At 38.2% G+C, this 17,186-nt stretch overlaps 1 protein-coding gene across 8 annotated transcripts in view; it reads left to right on the top strand.

The window, feature by feature from the left end:
• Positions 1–17,186, top strand: part of LOC128868298 (extracellular sulfatase SULF-1 homolog) — a 283,028-nt gene that overhangs the window by 227,725 nt on the left and 38,117 nt on the right. The window contains exons 1-2 of one of the 8 annotated variants that reach the window (XM_054110243.1): positions 2,361–2,571; positions 4,405–4,492. The exons of 2 other annotated variants lie outside the window; for them this stretch is intronic. The gene's annotated coding sequence lies outside the window, so the exon portion shown is untranslated. Of the gene's footprint in view, positions 1–2,360; positions 2,572–4,043; positions 4,493–5,024; positions 5,288–17,186 lie in introns of those variants that run through there. 5 more of the 8 variants (XM_054110267.1, XM_054110249.1, XM_054110278.1 and 2 more) reach the window with 5 other exon arrangements.

Raw genomic sequence — 17,186 nt, 5'->3', positions numbered from 1 at the left:
CACAGAGCAACAAAATTAAAAAATATTTTAGTTACTGGGGTCTCCTAGTATTTGTTTTTTTTTTTTTAATTTTATTTAAGATAACTTTTAAGGAAATAATATTTATGAATTAAAAATGCATCAGTACAATTTATTTTAACTAATTTATCTAATATAACTTATTTGGTAAATTACGCTGTATCTGTAAGATTAAGTCTTTAATATTGCATCAAAAAGCATTAAATTACAAAATTAAAAATTGTATTCATTTTATCAAATTCTTTTTTTTTCAAAATTCAATCAAATTCAAATGAAATTAAAAATCAAATTCATAAATCTAATCCAAACAGCTAATTTTAAAATTAAAATTGTGACCAAAAATTAAATAATAAATAGCAAAAGTCATTCAATTTGGTTTAGTATGAAAATAAAAAGAAAAATGTAAAAAAAAAGAAAAATATAAAAGAAAAGAAAAATACAAAAAACAAGAAAATAAACAGAAACATAGAAATCACGATGTGTGTAGAGTTTTGCTTATAAAACAAAAAGGGTTAACGGACTTTTATGTTCGACAGCTCAAATGAAAGCTAAAGACATGGGCAGCATTTCAAAATCATCATCGTCGTATTTGATATAGTCAATATTACAATCATTCTATTGGCAACTACCTATGTACAGAAGGTTATGAAAGTGAAGCAAAATGCATCCCACGCTTTTAACTCGAATTTGAATTATTCTATTTGTATCTTAATTTTTGTTATAATTCTGTTCTGAGGTAGTTGACTATGACTGATCCTTCAAGTGCTATTACTTCATTATAGGTCTCTTTGTCATTAAAATTTATTTTATACTTTTTAGTTCGATTGGCAATAAAAGCGTGTTTTTTTAGTTTTTTTAAACTATTTTTTATTTTCTACTTTTTAGTTCGATTAGCAAAATAGCGTGTTTTTTAGTTTTTTTTTTAACTATTTTTTATTATGAATGAAAATTATTGTTTTCATTGCAGTCAGTTAATTAATGATTCGATATATTCGTGTTATATTTAATTCCTTTCTTATCGACTGTGAGTCTAAAGCTATGCAGTTATCGGCCGTGATAAAGAAGTAATCGGGATGAAGAACTTATTTCGTGGAGGGAGCCTGAGAAACGGCTACCCCACTCCATTGGCCAGTTTTTTTCGATTTTCGTGGTGTGGTGCACTATGGATTCCTTCCACCTGGCCAAACTGTTAATAAGGAATATTGTTTGAGCGTTATACGTCGTTTACGTGAAGCAATTCATCTAAAAAGACTAGAATTATGGGCCAACAACTCTTGGTTTTTGCATCATGATAATGCACCGTCTCACACTGCACTCGTTCTTCATGACCATTTCGCCAAATATTCCACGCATATCGTTCCGCAACCACCGTATTCGCCTGATTTGGCTCCGTGTGACTTCTGGCTATTCCCAAAACTCAAGAGGCCACTCCGGGGAACGCGTTTCGAGTCGATTGAGGAGATAGAAGCTGAATCGAAGAAGGTGCTGATGGCTATACCGGAAATGGACTATTTGGCATGTTTCGGGGATTGGAAAAATCGTTGGCATAAGTGTATTTCATCGAGGGGGATTATTTTGAAGAGGATGAAATTGATGTACAAGAATAAATAAAGATTTTTCATTTTACATCCAAATTCACCTTACTTTTTGCCCACAGGTAAAAAAAGAAAATATTAATCCTGGCAATCCTAATAAGGATAATGGAAAACTTTTATCAAATTATTGCATTGTCATCGGTCCTTGATAGGTGTGCAAAATTTCAAGTCGATCAGATTTTTAGAAGCCAGTGAAAATTAAGCTCAAAGATTCCGTTACATACATACATACATACATACATACATACATACATACATACATACAACCCGACCTAATAAAAGTGTGTTAAAAAGCTCTCGGCCGTTAAGAGTTAATAAATATTTGAAATAGTTTTGGATGATTTTAGATATGGTAATTTTGGTGAGTTATGGTGACGATTTATCCATGGTGTTTCAGATTTTCAAATACAATTAGAACTGCAAACTTTGAGTTGACATAAAATAAAAAAATAATTTTTGATAAAAATATTTTGTAAAACTAGTGTCTTCCTATATTCCATAGCCCATCAGAAAAGTACTACGAGACTCCAGGGACTCAATTTTTTTTCGCTTTGTTACACAGTGTTATGCTCAATTTAATTAATTTTGCCTTGTAAAATCTGAAGAGTAAATTAAAAATAAGCGACGTCATTTATAAAAATCTAAATCTAAATAAGTAATAAATCGTTGTCAATTCTAAGTCTTATCGAAAAGTAATCGAAGAGCCGATTCATCGATCACTAAAACGTCAATGTGTTCTGATTTGTTTGCTTTTTGGTAGGTTGAGTTGTTTAGTAAATAAAAATAAATGCAATGAAATTAAAAAAATATTAAATGTGTAAATAATTGGCGCGTTCACTTCAGTTAGGTGTTTGGCTGAGCTCCTCCTCCTATTTGTGGTGTGCGTCTTGATATTATTCCACAAATGGAGGCACCAACAGTTTTAAGAAAATTTTTCTTGACAGAAATACACTCGAAGGTTTGTCATTGCCTACCGAGGGGCGACTGCTATTAGAAACCATGTTAATACAATACTAATTAAAAACACAATTTTTTTTTCATTTTTGTCATTTTTTCTATTAATTTATTTTATTTTAACTTTTGTTTTAGGTGTAAGGCATTTTTCTTTTTTTTTAATTTTTTACTTTTTCTTATAATTTTGATAATTTTTTGGAACGAGAGGGGGGCAACCGGAAGCAAGGCTTACTTGAGAATAAAGAATGCCCACATACTGAGCGAAGCTGACTGGTTTAAGATCTGCTCCGCTCTTAGCCAGCTCATCCGCGCTGCAATTTCCAGAAATTTATCTCTGCTAAGGTAGACCTGCATTCAATTGCTAGTTTAGAGGAAGTATTATTGCCCTGTAGAGATTTAATGGCAGTTTGTCTGTCAGAGTAGTTGGTGATCGATTGTGTACCCCGAACGAGTCCCTGACATCAAATCAGCTTCTTTTATAAATAATAAATCAGCTTGAAAGACTCGGTGGTGGTCAGGTAGCAGTAGACCGGGTTCCGCTGCAGCGCTTGTGAGTGAGTACCACTGATGACCGCACTACTAAGCCTTGAGCCACCAGGGAACTGAGCCACTAATACTGGGTGAATAGCCTTAATTTTACTGTGGAAGGCAGCACTCCTGTGTAAGCATAGAGCTGCCCTTTCCACCCTTTTCAGCTTGCCGTTTAATACCTTATTTTGCGAAGTTAGCCATCACCACACAGAGACCCCGTAGTGAGTGCTTTCTTAGAGCCGATCATCCGTTATGTAGAGCACCTTAGCTCTTGAAGACCGCCAATTCAATGCAATAACTTTGATCTTTATGAATTTTTTCAAGTTAAGTATTATTTTTTGGAAGAACAATACTAAATTAAAGCAAGCTTTACCATGTGCTCACCCTCACTCTAAAAACTGTATGACTCCAATGCATGCTTCACGACCAGAACGAGGAATGTGACCAACCATTGAGTTTAGTTTTACTACACTCGTAAATCGAAGCCACTTAACACTAGAACTACGAAGATTTACCATATACCTATTTCAACTAACCGGTCATTTTGACCGGTTTTTTTGTTTAACTACCCAAAACAGTAGAAATTTAGAAATAAAACTAAAAATTCATAAGATAATTAAATTTTCAAGCAAAAGAAACATATTTTATTCATTTATTGTAATTACATAACATAAAAAACATAAATAAGATAATTTTAAGTTATTGGCTTCATAAGCGCCACGCGCAAATAAAATGGCCAGAAAAGCGTTGAATTTTTCTTCTGATAAATCCAATTCTTCACCAGTAACTCGTAAACCTTCTTGTTTTGTGCATGTTATGATATGATGTATAATAAATATCACGATTAATTAGTAATGACAAAGCACTACTCACAACATTATTTACAATTTTTTTTTTTGCATATCCTGTAGATCCTACTTTTTGTTTGAAAATGGTATGTTTTGATTTTCTCCCTGGATAGGATCCAGCTTTGATTTCATTCCAAATAGTTCCATTAGCAATTTCAGTTTGCTGATCTTCACTCTCATCGGAATAGGACGGAAATCTTACACTTTTTCTTTTACATACCTTGAGTATGTTCTCCTCTTCACTATCACTGGATACATAGACTTTCTCTTTATCAAACTGGACCGCTGAAATATTTGTTGATTTGCAGACAACTTCGGATATATCTTCGGATATATTTGTTATATCTTCAAGAAATTTTGTTTTTTTTCGAATGTGACGCCATTTTCAGGGTAATAACTTCTAACTGAAAACTATAATTTTATTTCCCTTTCTAATAATGAAAAAAATATTCAATCAGAAACCACTTACAATGTATGCAAGAATAATGTGAGATTATAAAGAAATATAAAAAATATTCAATTTATTGTCATTTGCAACTATACTCGGTAAGTAAGAATACTAAATTGAAATGTTTATATGCTACGATTTATGATAACTTATCAGTATAGGGGTTACAGACTGACTGTACAAATTGTATTCATATTACGGATTTAGTATAACTGTATATACCATATTAAAGTTATACAAATTTGCGCATAATATATGGAAAACGCAAAATCTTTGAATTCCGGGAATTTTCCATATTCAAAAAGAATATTTCAAGAATATACAAAAAGTATTCATGATATTTTTATGACCGATCAAAATGACCGGTTCGTATATTTAGGTATAACACATAGTTAACTCTGAAAATTGGAAGCGTAAGAACAAAATAATCTATTGTATAATATTATTCTATACACAAATTTAATAAAAATCATGACATTATCGAAAAAAATGTAATTGGAATATTTAAGAGGAAATGGGAAATAAATGTTCCAACCGGTCATTTTGACCGGTTCGTAGTTCTAGTGTTAATTATTACGGCCAGTGTTGATGCTCTTACGTAAATATGTACATACATACATACTCGTTGTGCTCTCAGTGCTCTGTTGATTGATAGCCATTAGAGATTTTGCATACAGCTTAGAAAATTAGCAAAAGCAACAATAAATATAAACAATGTTAAGCTGAACGGTTTTCTTCGAAATGTGTTTTGTAAAAGTGAAAGCGCCGTACTTGTTTGCAATTGGATTTTTGCTCGTCTCTGCAATTAAGACAAACAATTTTCTGTGTGCCATTTGATTTTATATTTACGTATGTAGATACAGAAAAATATATTTTTCTATTTATATTTACGAGTAAGTAGTAGTCATAAGAAATACAAATTTATAAAAGTATTTATCTAATTACATCCATACATACTTATATGTGCAATGTAATCATTTATATTCATACAATTTTAATATGTGTTGCTGCTTTTGAAATGAAATTTAGTACTCTAGAGTACTGATATTAGCCGATTCGTTTAACAGAGTTTATATTTCGTAGCATTTCGTATTTCCTTCACACTGTCGATGGCTTTCAAATATCGTGTAATCTCAATTGCCGATGTTATCTTGTTATTGTTCTTGCTGAAAGTGTTGCTGTTTCATACTTATGAGACTCGTGTCGAAGTTGATGCGACTAATAATTAACATTTACGTAACTTTCAACCTTCTTTTTAGCAGTGTTTTGTTCTCGCGTTAGCGGTAAAGAGCTTGTGTTTTTTGTGCTTTTGCTTTTCAGCATGGAAAAATGAGTTTGAAAATGGTTTAACAGACGATTTTATAAAAACAAAGTTTACATATGCGCAGTACAATAAGAGCATATGTATGAGCACAAAGTTGAAGTCTGTAAAAATTGCTCTTAATACGAAAAACGTAATATTTTGAATGCTATATATTTTGTTAATGTATTTTGTTTTGTTTTTGATGAATTTATGTTTATTTATTTTCCCGAAAAAAGTTTTCTGTAAAAGTATTTTTTAAAAATGATTTTTTAAATTTGCAGTAGTAAAAAAGGGCAAAACTTTTATTTCATTACACTTGGAACAAATAAAAATAAGTTAAACTTTTGTTGATGATCGATGCTTAAGAAGAGAAAAAATCAGCGTTACATAACTGATAGCCGAATCGGCTAAAAATTAGCGTTTGCGTTTCGTTGCGTTTGCATTAGTTCTCTAGGGCTAAGAAAAGTGGATATAAAAATAAATAAAGTATAATATTAAAAAGAAAAATAAAAATAAGGAAAAGGAAAATGAAATACGCAATAAAGGAAAATTCAAAGACTTGAAACTTTGAAATGTGAAATATACTGCCTTTTTATTGGCTCTATCAACTCCCTAGTGATTCTCGCTTTGATTTTTCTACCTCATATCTTCGATATAAATCGATTCAAAGGACCAAATGAAGCCAAGATTTACATTTCAAATTCTTTATATATATAAGTATATACTTATACCATATAACTTCCTTTAGCTCCGGTTGGAGCGTAGAGTCAGCTTTACTTTGCTTCCGGTTTCAGTAATCGATTTTTTATCGGAAAGAAAGGGGATTAACCCAGGTTTTCTAGTCCAATGGTAGGGCTGCTGCCTTTGATATCATATAGCTAGTAATTGGCCTATGGACATGCCATTTATGCACGTTTACATAGCGAGCCGCTTGACACAAGACAGATGCCCGCTGTAGCCACCACTATCCTGTGGACAGACACTACATTCTGATATTCTGCACAAGCAGGTTCTTGAAAACGGAGCATTAAAAGGCTATACAATCAATTGAGCTATTCAGGCACGAAAGGATTTATTTACCTACAGATGAGCTGCGTCTCAACATTATCGGATGATCAGACGAAACAATTTTTCTTGTGTTCTTAAATAACTCGCTTAAGAAGTGATGTCGGAATGCCATTAACCTCGCAAAAGATATTTTCTTTCAGTGCTGAGATGGTCGCTGAGTTATCTGAAACTACATATGTGTACTGAAGGAAGGCTGTTCCCTCATTGGCAGAAAATAATCGCTCAGCATGCGCTGATAAGAGACCCCGTCCGCAGAGCTTTCGTACCCTCGCCGATTTTCAAAAAACTATGGTCGAATTACTCCATTGCTTCATTATGCACGCCAAACTGTCACTTTGGAGTTATGAAGCGGCTGTTGATGGGATTCTGTGCTTAAGGCAAAACTTCCATTTAAGTGAAAATGGGCTTCATCACTCCAAAAAAATAATGTTTACCGTACGAAATCGCTTCAATATTGCCACGCAGAAAGTTTTAAGCGCTTGCACGATTTGAATTTTGAAGGGGTGAAGTCAGAGATTCTTCCCCAACATTTCATACACAATAGTTTTTGGAAGTCCCAGGGCAGCCGCTTTCTTGCACACGGATTGACGCAGATTATCGCGCAAGCTTGTGGTGATGAGTTCATTATATTCATTTGTTCTAGATATCCGGCTGGCCCCGGCCGTGCATTGTTTTGCCATCGAACTTGTTACCTAGAATGTTCGCGAATCAAATTTTCACTTGAGGCATCACCTAAGCATCGAATATTATAATGTGAACAAAATATAGGATGAGAAGTTGCCAAAGATTCATTGTCGCCCACTGCGACAGCATGACCAAATAATAGAGCTAATGCGGTCCCTTCCCTTCTCCTTGGTAAAGAAAAACTTTCATGACAATACTTTCTTCTTATTCTTGATTTTTGCGATAACCGCTTACCCGATTTCCGTCGAGTTTAAAAAAGCGCGTCAGTCGTTTCTATCACGTGCTAACCTGCGTCAGTTTGACACACCAGTTGAAGCCACCTGATCTTTCCAACGCAGAGGAGACCTCCTCCTTGCTCTGCTATCATCAGCTGGTAGACGCTGCATCTTAATTCGCTGCGCCACGTCTATGTCATCGAAGATCTTACAGCCCATTGTTCCACCACCTACAATACTCGCCGTCACCAATGTGCAAAGGTCCAAAAATCTTCCGCAGAATCTTTCTCTCAAACACTCCAAGGGACGCCTAATCGGATTTTGCCATCGTGTGTTACTTTTGTTCGTGGAAAGAGGGCTGTACTACTACATTGCCTACTTAGTCCAAAAGTGGCATTTGTGGGCAGGAGAGATTCTTCGTTGGATTTCAAGGCTGACATTATTATCGATTTTAATGATGGTTCTTAAACAAACGAAGTCTTTTACAACCTCGAAATCATAAGTGGCAACAGTGGCATGGGTGGCAATACGTGAGTGCCCCGACTGTTCCTTTGATGACAGGAGGTACTACGTTTTCTTCTCGTTCACTGCCAGACCCATTCGCTATTTACTTCTTTATCCTGTATCGAATGGCAATACCTACATATGTTTCTTGATTTTGATTGAAAAAATTGTCATATATACATATGCAAGTGGCACAAAATTAATCAGCCAACTTTGTTTTTGAATAAAATTTTTACTAAATAAAAAAAACCAAAATAAGTTTGAGTGACCTTTACGCGCTCCCGTGTTTGTCTGTTTGTATACTACAGCTGTCTTACTTGACAAATGTCAAATATGATTGCCGTATGACGCCTTTGCAAAAAATATAAGTATAAATACTCCGATTGTATGATTAATTTTGCGCCACCTTGCCTGATAATTGCTTAAAAGGTATAACTTTTCATGTCATGAAATACATAAAACCAGCCTTTACTGCATTCTAGGACAACCCATGCATTACGACAACAAAAATATCATCTTCATTACCATTAGTCTAATGGCTTGCCTCTGCCACATTTGACTTCTTTACGATGCATTCAAAATTTATTTCATTGCTGGCAATTTGCTTGCAAACAAAGCGATTTCCCGTTAATTGACAGCATTTCCTTCGCTTTTGTTGTTGTTGCCAGTGCAAGTGACAAACTAAATTGCAGACGACAGTGTCAGAACTTGCCACACTGCCCACATCGACCACATCGGCTACATCGGCCACATACTCGAGTTGTGCGCAAGTGAAACATTTTTAACTATTCCCATAATTAAAACAGACACTCTGGTTAATTCATAAATACCTATACATACATAAATACATATGTGTGTGGAAGAAGCTGAAGAAGCTGGGCTGGAAGTGGAGAAATGTGGCAAATTCCAAAAGCACTTAAATTGCCATAAATTTAAAATTCTTACTTCATTATCAGCATTTAAAGAGCTCCTTAAGTAAGTGACACCTCCAGGCAAGTGATGCTATGTAGTGCAACAACAACATCGAAGTAATGTGGCACCGCAGTTGGTTGCAGAGAGTAGCACTTGTGGCAGCCACGCGATGTGCAGTCCCAGGCTTTGCTGATAAAATTTCCTGCAAAAACAGTGATTTGTTTTTGCTGTTGCGGCTTTCAATCAAATAATTTATGACTTATAGGATTAAAGACGCGACAATGCGGCAGCAGAAAAGTGATTTTAATTGAATTTGTACTTTAGACCGTCGAGACGTAAGAAACAGTGATAAATGTTTATCCGCTTTTCGATTCTACTTTTTTTTATATTTTGGAAGACGAACAAGCGGCTGCTGCTGCAACGATATCTGCGAGTGCGAATGTGCCTCATGAGCGCGTGTCACCGCGCACGAATAGATGTAATACTTATGGATGTATGTGTGTATGTATGTATGTGCAGACAAACACTTTTTAGAGTGCAATGATTTGAAACTTCCTCACCATGGCCATTCCAAGCCATTTCGCAATTGAAAAACTTAATGAAGTGTAAGCTGCCCGCGTCAGTATCCACTTTGTCACGCTCTGCAAATGGTAAATAGTGTCAAATGCCTTATTGCGACGAAATGCCACAATACCGGGGCTCAGCTACTGCCAACAAGCCAAAGTAAACGCAGCAACGTCCCACGGCTTCCTGTGCCATGCGCCAGTTGCAAATGGAGTTGACCGCTGCATGCTGTGACATGGAAAATGCCAACTCACTTGCCGCCTATGAATCTGTTGCGGCCACATCCACTGTATGCGTGTGTGTAAGTGTGTATGTGTGTAAGATGATACATCGCTTCAGTTCGAGATAAGCATTTTTAGTTTGCAACTGAAGATGGTTGCAAAAGAACATTGCAATTGACACCAGCAAAGAAAATTACGATGACACAACTGAAGACAACCAACATTATTGTAGATAATAGAGTAGGACATTCAGCTCATGCCCAGTAAACCCGAATGCATCAATCTTATTTATGCGTCTTTCAACGCAGCATTTCAATCGTATATAACACTAGACGGGCTTGTGGAAAAGTTGAATCCTACCGAACTATTTTCTCCGGTATTTGGTATTAGGTATTTGGCCGGGCTCCTCCTCCTTTATCGTGGCGTTTTAATGATTTCCCACAAATGGCAGGACCTACAATTTTATGGCGCTTCCGAACAACAGAAATACGCTCGAAGTGTTTCCATGACAACCTCTATTAGAAAAAAACCTCTTCTATCAATTGATATTTCATGCCCACACTGGTGTGGCAGTCACGCATTAACCCTGGGTAGCCTTTCCATTTTATCGTGTATTTGTAAACATGGCGAGTAGCTCCTTGACTCCTACGCCTACATTAAGAGTTTGTGCTATATCTAAATTTTTACTTCGAAGCCTAGTCTGGGTTAGGTGAGAAGACTTTCTAAGGGCAGGTAGGTGAGTTAGATGGGAATAGTACCACGGGTACACTACAAGTAGCACTAGATACGCGTTTTGATACTATAATGCAGACCACTCTAGGTTCAACAGTTCTTTAAAAAACGCTTTTTCTACCATTTTACTATTTATTGGGTATGTGAATAAGTTTCCGTCCTTTCTTAGCCAAAGTTACGAATTACTCAAACAATTAAATAACATATGAAATTATGTGAAATATGTGCCATTGGAAGCTACAACTTTGATCCATCTTACAGGCAGCATACGGATTCCTTCGACGAAAAATTCGATATCCCTTGACTTGATCCATTCATTGAGCCAATTTGCGATGCTCTCGTGAGAAGTGAACCGCTCTCCAATAACGGCTGATTGCATTGATTGGAACAGGTGGCAATCTGAAGGTGCAGCGTTTAGGGAATACGGCGGGTGGGGCAAGATTTACCAATTCAGTCGCTCTAAATATTTCTGGACCGATTAGCAACGTGTGGCCTGGCGTTGTCATACAGCAAAATCAGTTTGTCATGTATACCGTCCCATTCCGGCCGCTTTTCTTTGAGAGCTCGAGCACGCATTAGCTGCAGTCGGTAACGATCGCGAGGGATGGTTTCAGATAGTTGAAGGAGTTCATAATAGACGACACCCTTCTGATCCCACCAGATGCACAACATAACCTTTAAAGCATGAATATTTTTTTCGCTGTCAATGGACCTGGTTAAACTGGCCGATTCCAACATTTTCGACGCTTAGGGTTACCATTTTTTCCTTGTTCACTGCTTTCGGGAGCATAGGGTTTCGACAAAACTCTGTCCCATGAGACTCCGTCTCATGCGATGTCAGCATCTGCTTGTTCGCGCAGCATCGACCTTCTCCGAGCGTTTTTTGGTCGTCCGCGATCTCTACTCTTTTGTGGGTTCCAGTCCAGTGCCATTCTCGTGATGCTATCTGGTGGTTTTCTCACTGTGTGACCTATCCATCGCCACTTTCTGCGTTAGATTTGCCTAAGGATGGGTTCCGAATGAGAAGGTTATCATAATAGATCAATTTTTCATCACCAGTGATGATGCGATGCAGAAGCCCTTTTCTTTTCTGTCGTTCAATAAGCATCTCACACGTCACCAAACGTCTCTCGATATTCCCCTCCCTCTCCTCAATTGATGTGGCACCTATTTACCTGCTTTCTGGACCATTCCCATCGCGTGCATACGTTTACTGACGGTTGATTTGTCAACATTCAACTCTTTAGACATATCATCAAGAGTTCAACATGTTCCTTCATCGAATAATTGTTGTAGTTGAGTATCTTCGATTTTTTTCGGTGTCCCTCGCGATTTTTGTCACTCACGTCGAAATTGCCACTTTGAAAGCCTCGAAACCACTCTTTACCAGTTGTATTTGATCGAGCATGACTGCTGTAAATATTGACCAATATACGACACGTTTCAGCTACACTTTTCTTTAAAAGGTAGTAATGAAGCATGACTTCCCACAAATGCTGTTTTTTTCCTGACGAACGTAGACATTTTTGGCGACAGATAAAAACGGATCTTTACGCTTCAAACGAATGACAACTACTGCGATTGAGACCTCACATATACACCATCAAATCTCCAGTAAATATGTATATTACTAGAGCACAGACAAAAATAAATAGTATCAGCAGCAACACTTCTTTTACGAGAGCGAAAACTTATTCCCATACCCAATATTAGCAGGAGAGATCAAATTTAGCGCGTCGCCCGGAGACCACTTCCACTTAGTAGTGGAGTTTTTGTTCATTGGGTGCATAGTCTGTCTCTTAAGGCATTTCTCGCAGTTGATTCACGCAGCCTACGCACTTCCTCGTCATTTAATTGGCAAATGAACTGCAAAAAATCAGAAAACTCAAAAAAGACAAAACAACAAAAATTTCTTCGTTATAAAGAAAGTTTACAGAGCAATTAAAAGTATAATTGCGTTTGTCACACACAGCCACGCGCACGAGCTGCAAGCAGCTGTCATCCAGTGGGTTTCAGCTAAGCTACCATAGTTGGGCTGGCTTTGACAAGTGATTAGTTTGTTAATCTCTTAGGTTGATTGTAATCTGTTGAACTGCTTTATATGCAGCTGGCGTATGTTGAGCGATTTTATTAGCTGTGAGTTTTTACGCCTCAGCAATAATTAAGACTGTAAATAGGTTTTTTGCTTTATTCTAATTGGCACTTACAGATGTTATCAGCTGGGTAATTTAATACGAAGCTGTCAGTCTCTTTGATGCCGCTTGAAATAAATAGGTCTATTTTGAAGTCTTAGCTACGTGCTTTGATTTTCAAAAAGCATTTGGTTCGCGCCGTTCAGAAAGTACATTAACATAAAATTTTGGTGCTAATATATTTTTTGCGTAAAAGTGGCACTCCAGTCCCGCTGCCAGACTTTTGCTTAAGTAGACCGGCATGGTATTAAATTTGAATTATATTTATGTGGTTCCAAATTTTTTGGCGGTTTTTGTTTTGTATAAAATCCGGTTTGTTCTACGAATTTATCGTACAGCCAAATTCTATTTTTCAAAGCTATATAAAACTGTACCCGTATAAGCCCGTATGAGTTATTGCAGGTCGCGTATGGAGGTGAGAAAAATATATCAAAACCTTCCATGAATGCTAAAATAAATACTTAATTTAATTATCTATCTGCAAAAGGCATAACGTATCAGGGACGTGCCATGTATTCTCGGTATCGGGGTAATTTTCAAGTGAGTTGGATAGTTTAATAATTGCAAAAAAATAAAATACTTGAAGATAAAAAAATCAAAATTTCACATAATTACGGTCATTAGGTATCTGGTAAGCCGCCGTGAACGAAGGTCGTATTCACTGCTGTGACGGACTGAAATTTTGTTCTTTTTAATGCGGAATCACCCCAAAGAAACTAGGCTATTTCGAAAAAGGCAGACGGTCTATTACTGAGATGCTATACTTGGCTACAAACCGCTCTGTTATTCAGAAAGTAGAGTAAAGGCAACGTACACACTTCGACAATCTAATAGGTTCATAGCTATCGTAATCAAAGATAGGTTGCTTCAACCTAAACCGATTAAAATTGTTTTCTTCTTCTTCTTGATTGGCGGGATTTTGGCCGAGTTCAACAAACCGCGCAAGTCGTGTCTTTCTCGTGCTAACCGGCGCCAGTTAGCCACACCAAGTGAAGCCAAGCTCTTCTCAATGCATAGGATGTCTTCCTCTTCCTCTGCTACCACCAGCTGGTATCGCAAGTTACAGCTTCCAGAGTCAGAGCGTTTGTATCCATTCGGACGAGATGACCAGACCAATAAAGCCGTTGGATCTTTATTCGCTGCGCTGTGTCTATGTCGTCCTAAGGCGCATACAGCTTATTGTTCCATTGCAGCTTATTGATATAAACGACGTCACCAAAGTGCAAAAGTTCAAAAACTTCCGCAGAATCTCTCTCACAAACAACCCAAGGGACGACTGTCGCAAATCCTCCTGTCATTAAGCAGAAGGGAGACAGCTGGTTGCACTGATGACGGGCCACTTTCTGTGGGCGAAGCATATGGAAAAGGTAGGCATCTCAGACAGTATACTCTGCCCAGCTAGTGAAAAGGAGGTCTCATCCTCCGACCACTTTCTGTGTGCCTGCCCCGCCTTCGCCCGAGTCAGGCTTGAGGTCTTTGGCACTAATGTGTTAAGAAACGACCACCTTGGCCCCTTAGCACCACAAGGTCTACTCAGATTTCTTCGGAGGTCGGGTAGATTTAGGTTAGGTTGAAGCGGTTGTCCTGTGGGACACACTCGGGCTCATAGCCCATTGTAATGCCGCGTAGGGAGCTTTCCCTATTTCTCCTAAAACCAATGTGTGCTTTTCAAAAATTTTAGAATACCTCCTATTTCTGCAGAACTGAGATCTTCCAACTCGTTACAAAATTGTCTGCCCAGAATAGCAAATCTCCGTCTGGGTAGAGCAGGACAATGGCACAGAAGGGGCAAGATTGTCTCTTCCTCATCAAGACAACTTCTACAGAACTCATGTGCTTGCACACCCATCCTTTGGGCTTGCCTACCTATTAGACAATGTCCCGTTATGACTGAAATCAGTGTGCTAAGGCTTATTTTGGCTTGGAAAAGATTCTGCGCGTTTAGCATTGAGAGTCGGGCGATTTTGCAGGTGGCTTCATTACGTCATCTTTCGTTTGCTTTCCTTACGATTTCTTCAAGGAGAAGTAGCTTACATGCTTGTAAGGGTATGCCAATGTCATTGTCTATGTACTCATCGGTCAACTTGGTGCCGAGTCTCGCTGGTTCATCGGCACGCAGAAACCCTCAATATCGCGATGGCCAGGAACCCATATTATCCTTAAGCGAAATGACTCAGCCATCTCATTAAGAGATGTGCGGCATTTCATGGCTACCTTGAAGGTTTTCGACTGTTTTGTGAGAGATTTTATCGCCGCCCGACTGCCAGTGAAAATGTAGGAAGTTTATTGTCGCATATAATGCTTTCGATGGTATGGTTGACATCGCGCCAGTTATGAGAACAGATACTGGTCTTTGAACCTTGTCAAGTTTTTTGATGTTCACACTCTTCTCAAGGGCATTGCACCAGATTACAATACTATAGTAGATAATAGGCCTAACCACTGTTGTGTACAGCCAGTGTATCATTCTGGGTTCCAATCCCCATTTCTTTCCAATTAACCTTCGGCAGGAGTACAACGCCAGTAGATTTAGAGAAAATTAAAAGGGCATCCGGGTGCAGAACAATGGACTTAATTTTGTTTGAGTACTGTACTTGCTAGTTGTCCCGACAAAAAAAAGCGACAAAATCCCACCATAATAAATCAAAAATTGGAGGAAAACGTCTTACTAGTGAGCGGGAAGGCCGAAAGGTTATACGCGAGCTTGTAAAAAATCGTAAAAGATCCTCTTCTGACCTCGAAAGAAATTGGAAAATCCGTTAGTGCTCGGACAGCTAGAAGAAGGCTTTTCTGGAAGCAGGTTTAAAAGAATGAAAAGCTCACACAAACCATGATTTCTGAAAAATGTTTGGCAAAGCGATTGGAGTGCGCTCTTTGATACCACCATTTTGCGGAGAAAGATTTTTCGAATAATCTGTGGTATAATAAATTGAACTTCGGCATAAGTTTAGTTTAGATTGTTTCATAGCTTCTTACAATTGTCCAATTTCGAGGAAATAACGCAAATCTTATAAAACGATTTTTTTCCTTTCCTACATTTATTTGGAACACATGCACACACATACACACATACCTACCACACAGGCAGTGACCACCTTGCCATTACGGTGGACTTTTCGCATGGAAAAGAAACCGTACAGAAAAAACAGAATAAGGGTTGGAGGGTGGAGACACTTGATGAAGAAATGTTCCAAATCATGCTAGAAAAGAACCCAACTAGCACCAACGATGTGGAACTACAGGCGGAACTGCTAGTAAAATATGTTAGCAGAGCTTGCGATGCCGCTATGAGCAGGAAAATACAGAGCGCTTCCAGAAAGCCTGTATACTGGTGGAACGAGGAGATCAGCACCCTAAGAAGTGAATGCAAAAAAGCAAGGCGCCTTTCCCAAAGGAGCTATGGGTTGGCAGAACACTACAGGCTCCGCGAGAACTATAAAAAGAAGCGGAAACAATTAAAGAAAGCCATTAAAAGCAGCAAGGCAGCTAGCTTTAAAGAACTGTGCCAGAATGTGGACGAAAACCCGTGGGGTGATGGCTACAAACTCGTTATGGCCAAGGTCAAAGGAGGTAGAGGACAGGCGCCAACTTGCCCCATTCTTTTGGAAAAGATTGTACAGACACTCTTTCCAAAGCAAGACATGCAACCAAGCCAGACCCAGTGCCACGCAGCAGAAAACAGTGTCACAATCAGTGAAGCAGAGGTGATTTTGGCAACGGAAAGTTTCGGCAATGCTAAGGCTCCAGGACCTGACGGAATTCCGAACAAGGCGCTGAAGATCGCTATCAGGCGCAACACAAAGCCATTTGCAGAACACTTCACCAAGTGTATAAATGAAGGCACGTTTCCGAAAGTACGGAAGAAACAACAACTGGTCCTACTTCAGAAACCAAATAAGCCAGCGGGTGACCCAAGTTCTTATCGGCCACTCTGCATGATAGATACTATGGGTAAAATCTTGGAGAAACTAATCTGCACACGCCTGGAACAGCACCTGGAGAAAGCGCCGACTGAACTATCCGAACATCAGTTTGGTTTCCGAAAAGGTCGTTCAACCATCGATGCCGTCAGGAGGGTGACAAACATTGCAAGTAAGGCTATTGAGGGTGACAGGTGGATGCATGGTGATAAAGAATACTGTGCAGTTGTCACTCTGGATGTCAAGAACGCCTTCAACTCGGCATACTGGCCACATATTATAAAGGCTCTTGAAGGAAAAAAAACCCCAGCATACTTAGTACGGGTTATAAACAGTTACCTGTCGGAAAGAGTACTTCTGTACAATACAGATGAAGGCCCTAAGAGATATGCAGTGACGGGCGGAGTACCGCAGGGATCTGTGCTGGGCCCGATCCTATGGAATGTACTATATGATGGGGTACTGCAACTCCCAATG

Source organism: Anastrepha ludens, chromosome 2, assembly GCF_028408465.1.
Source record: "Anastrepha ludens isolate Willacy chromosome 2, idAnaLude1.1, whole genome shotgun sequence".
NCBI lineage: Eukaryota > Metazoa > Arthropoda > Insecta > Diptera > Tephritidae > Anastrepha > Anastrepha ludens.
This window is presented reverse-complemented; position numbering and strand designations above follow the sequence as displayed.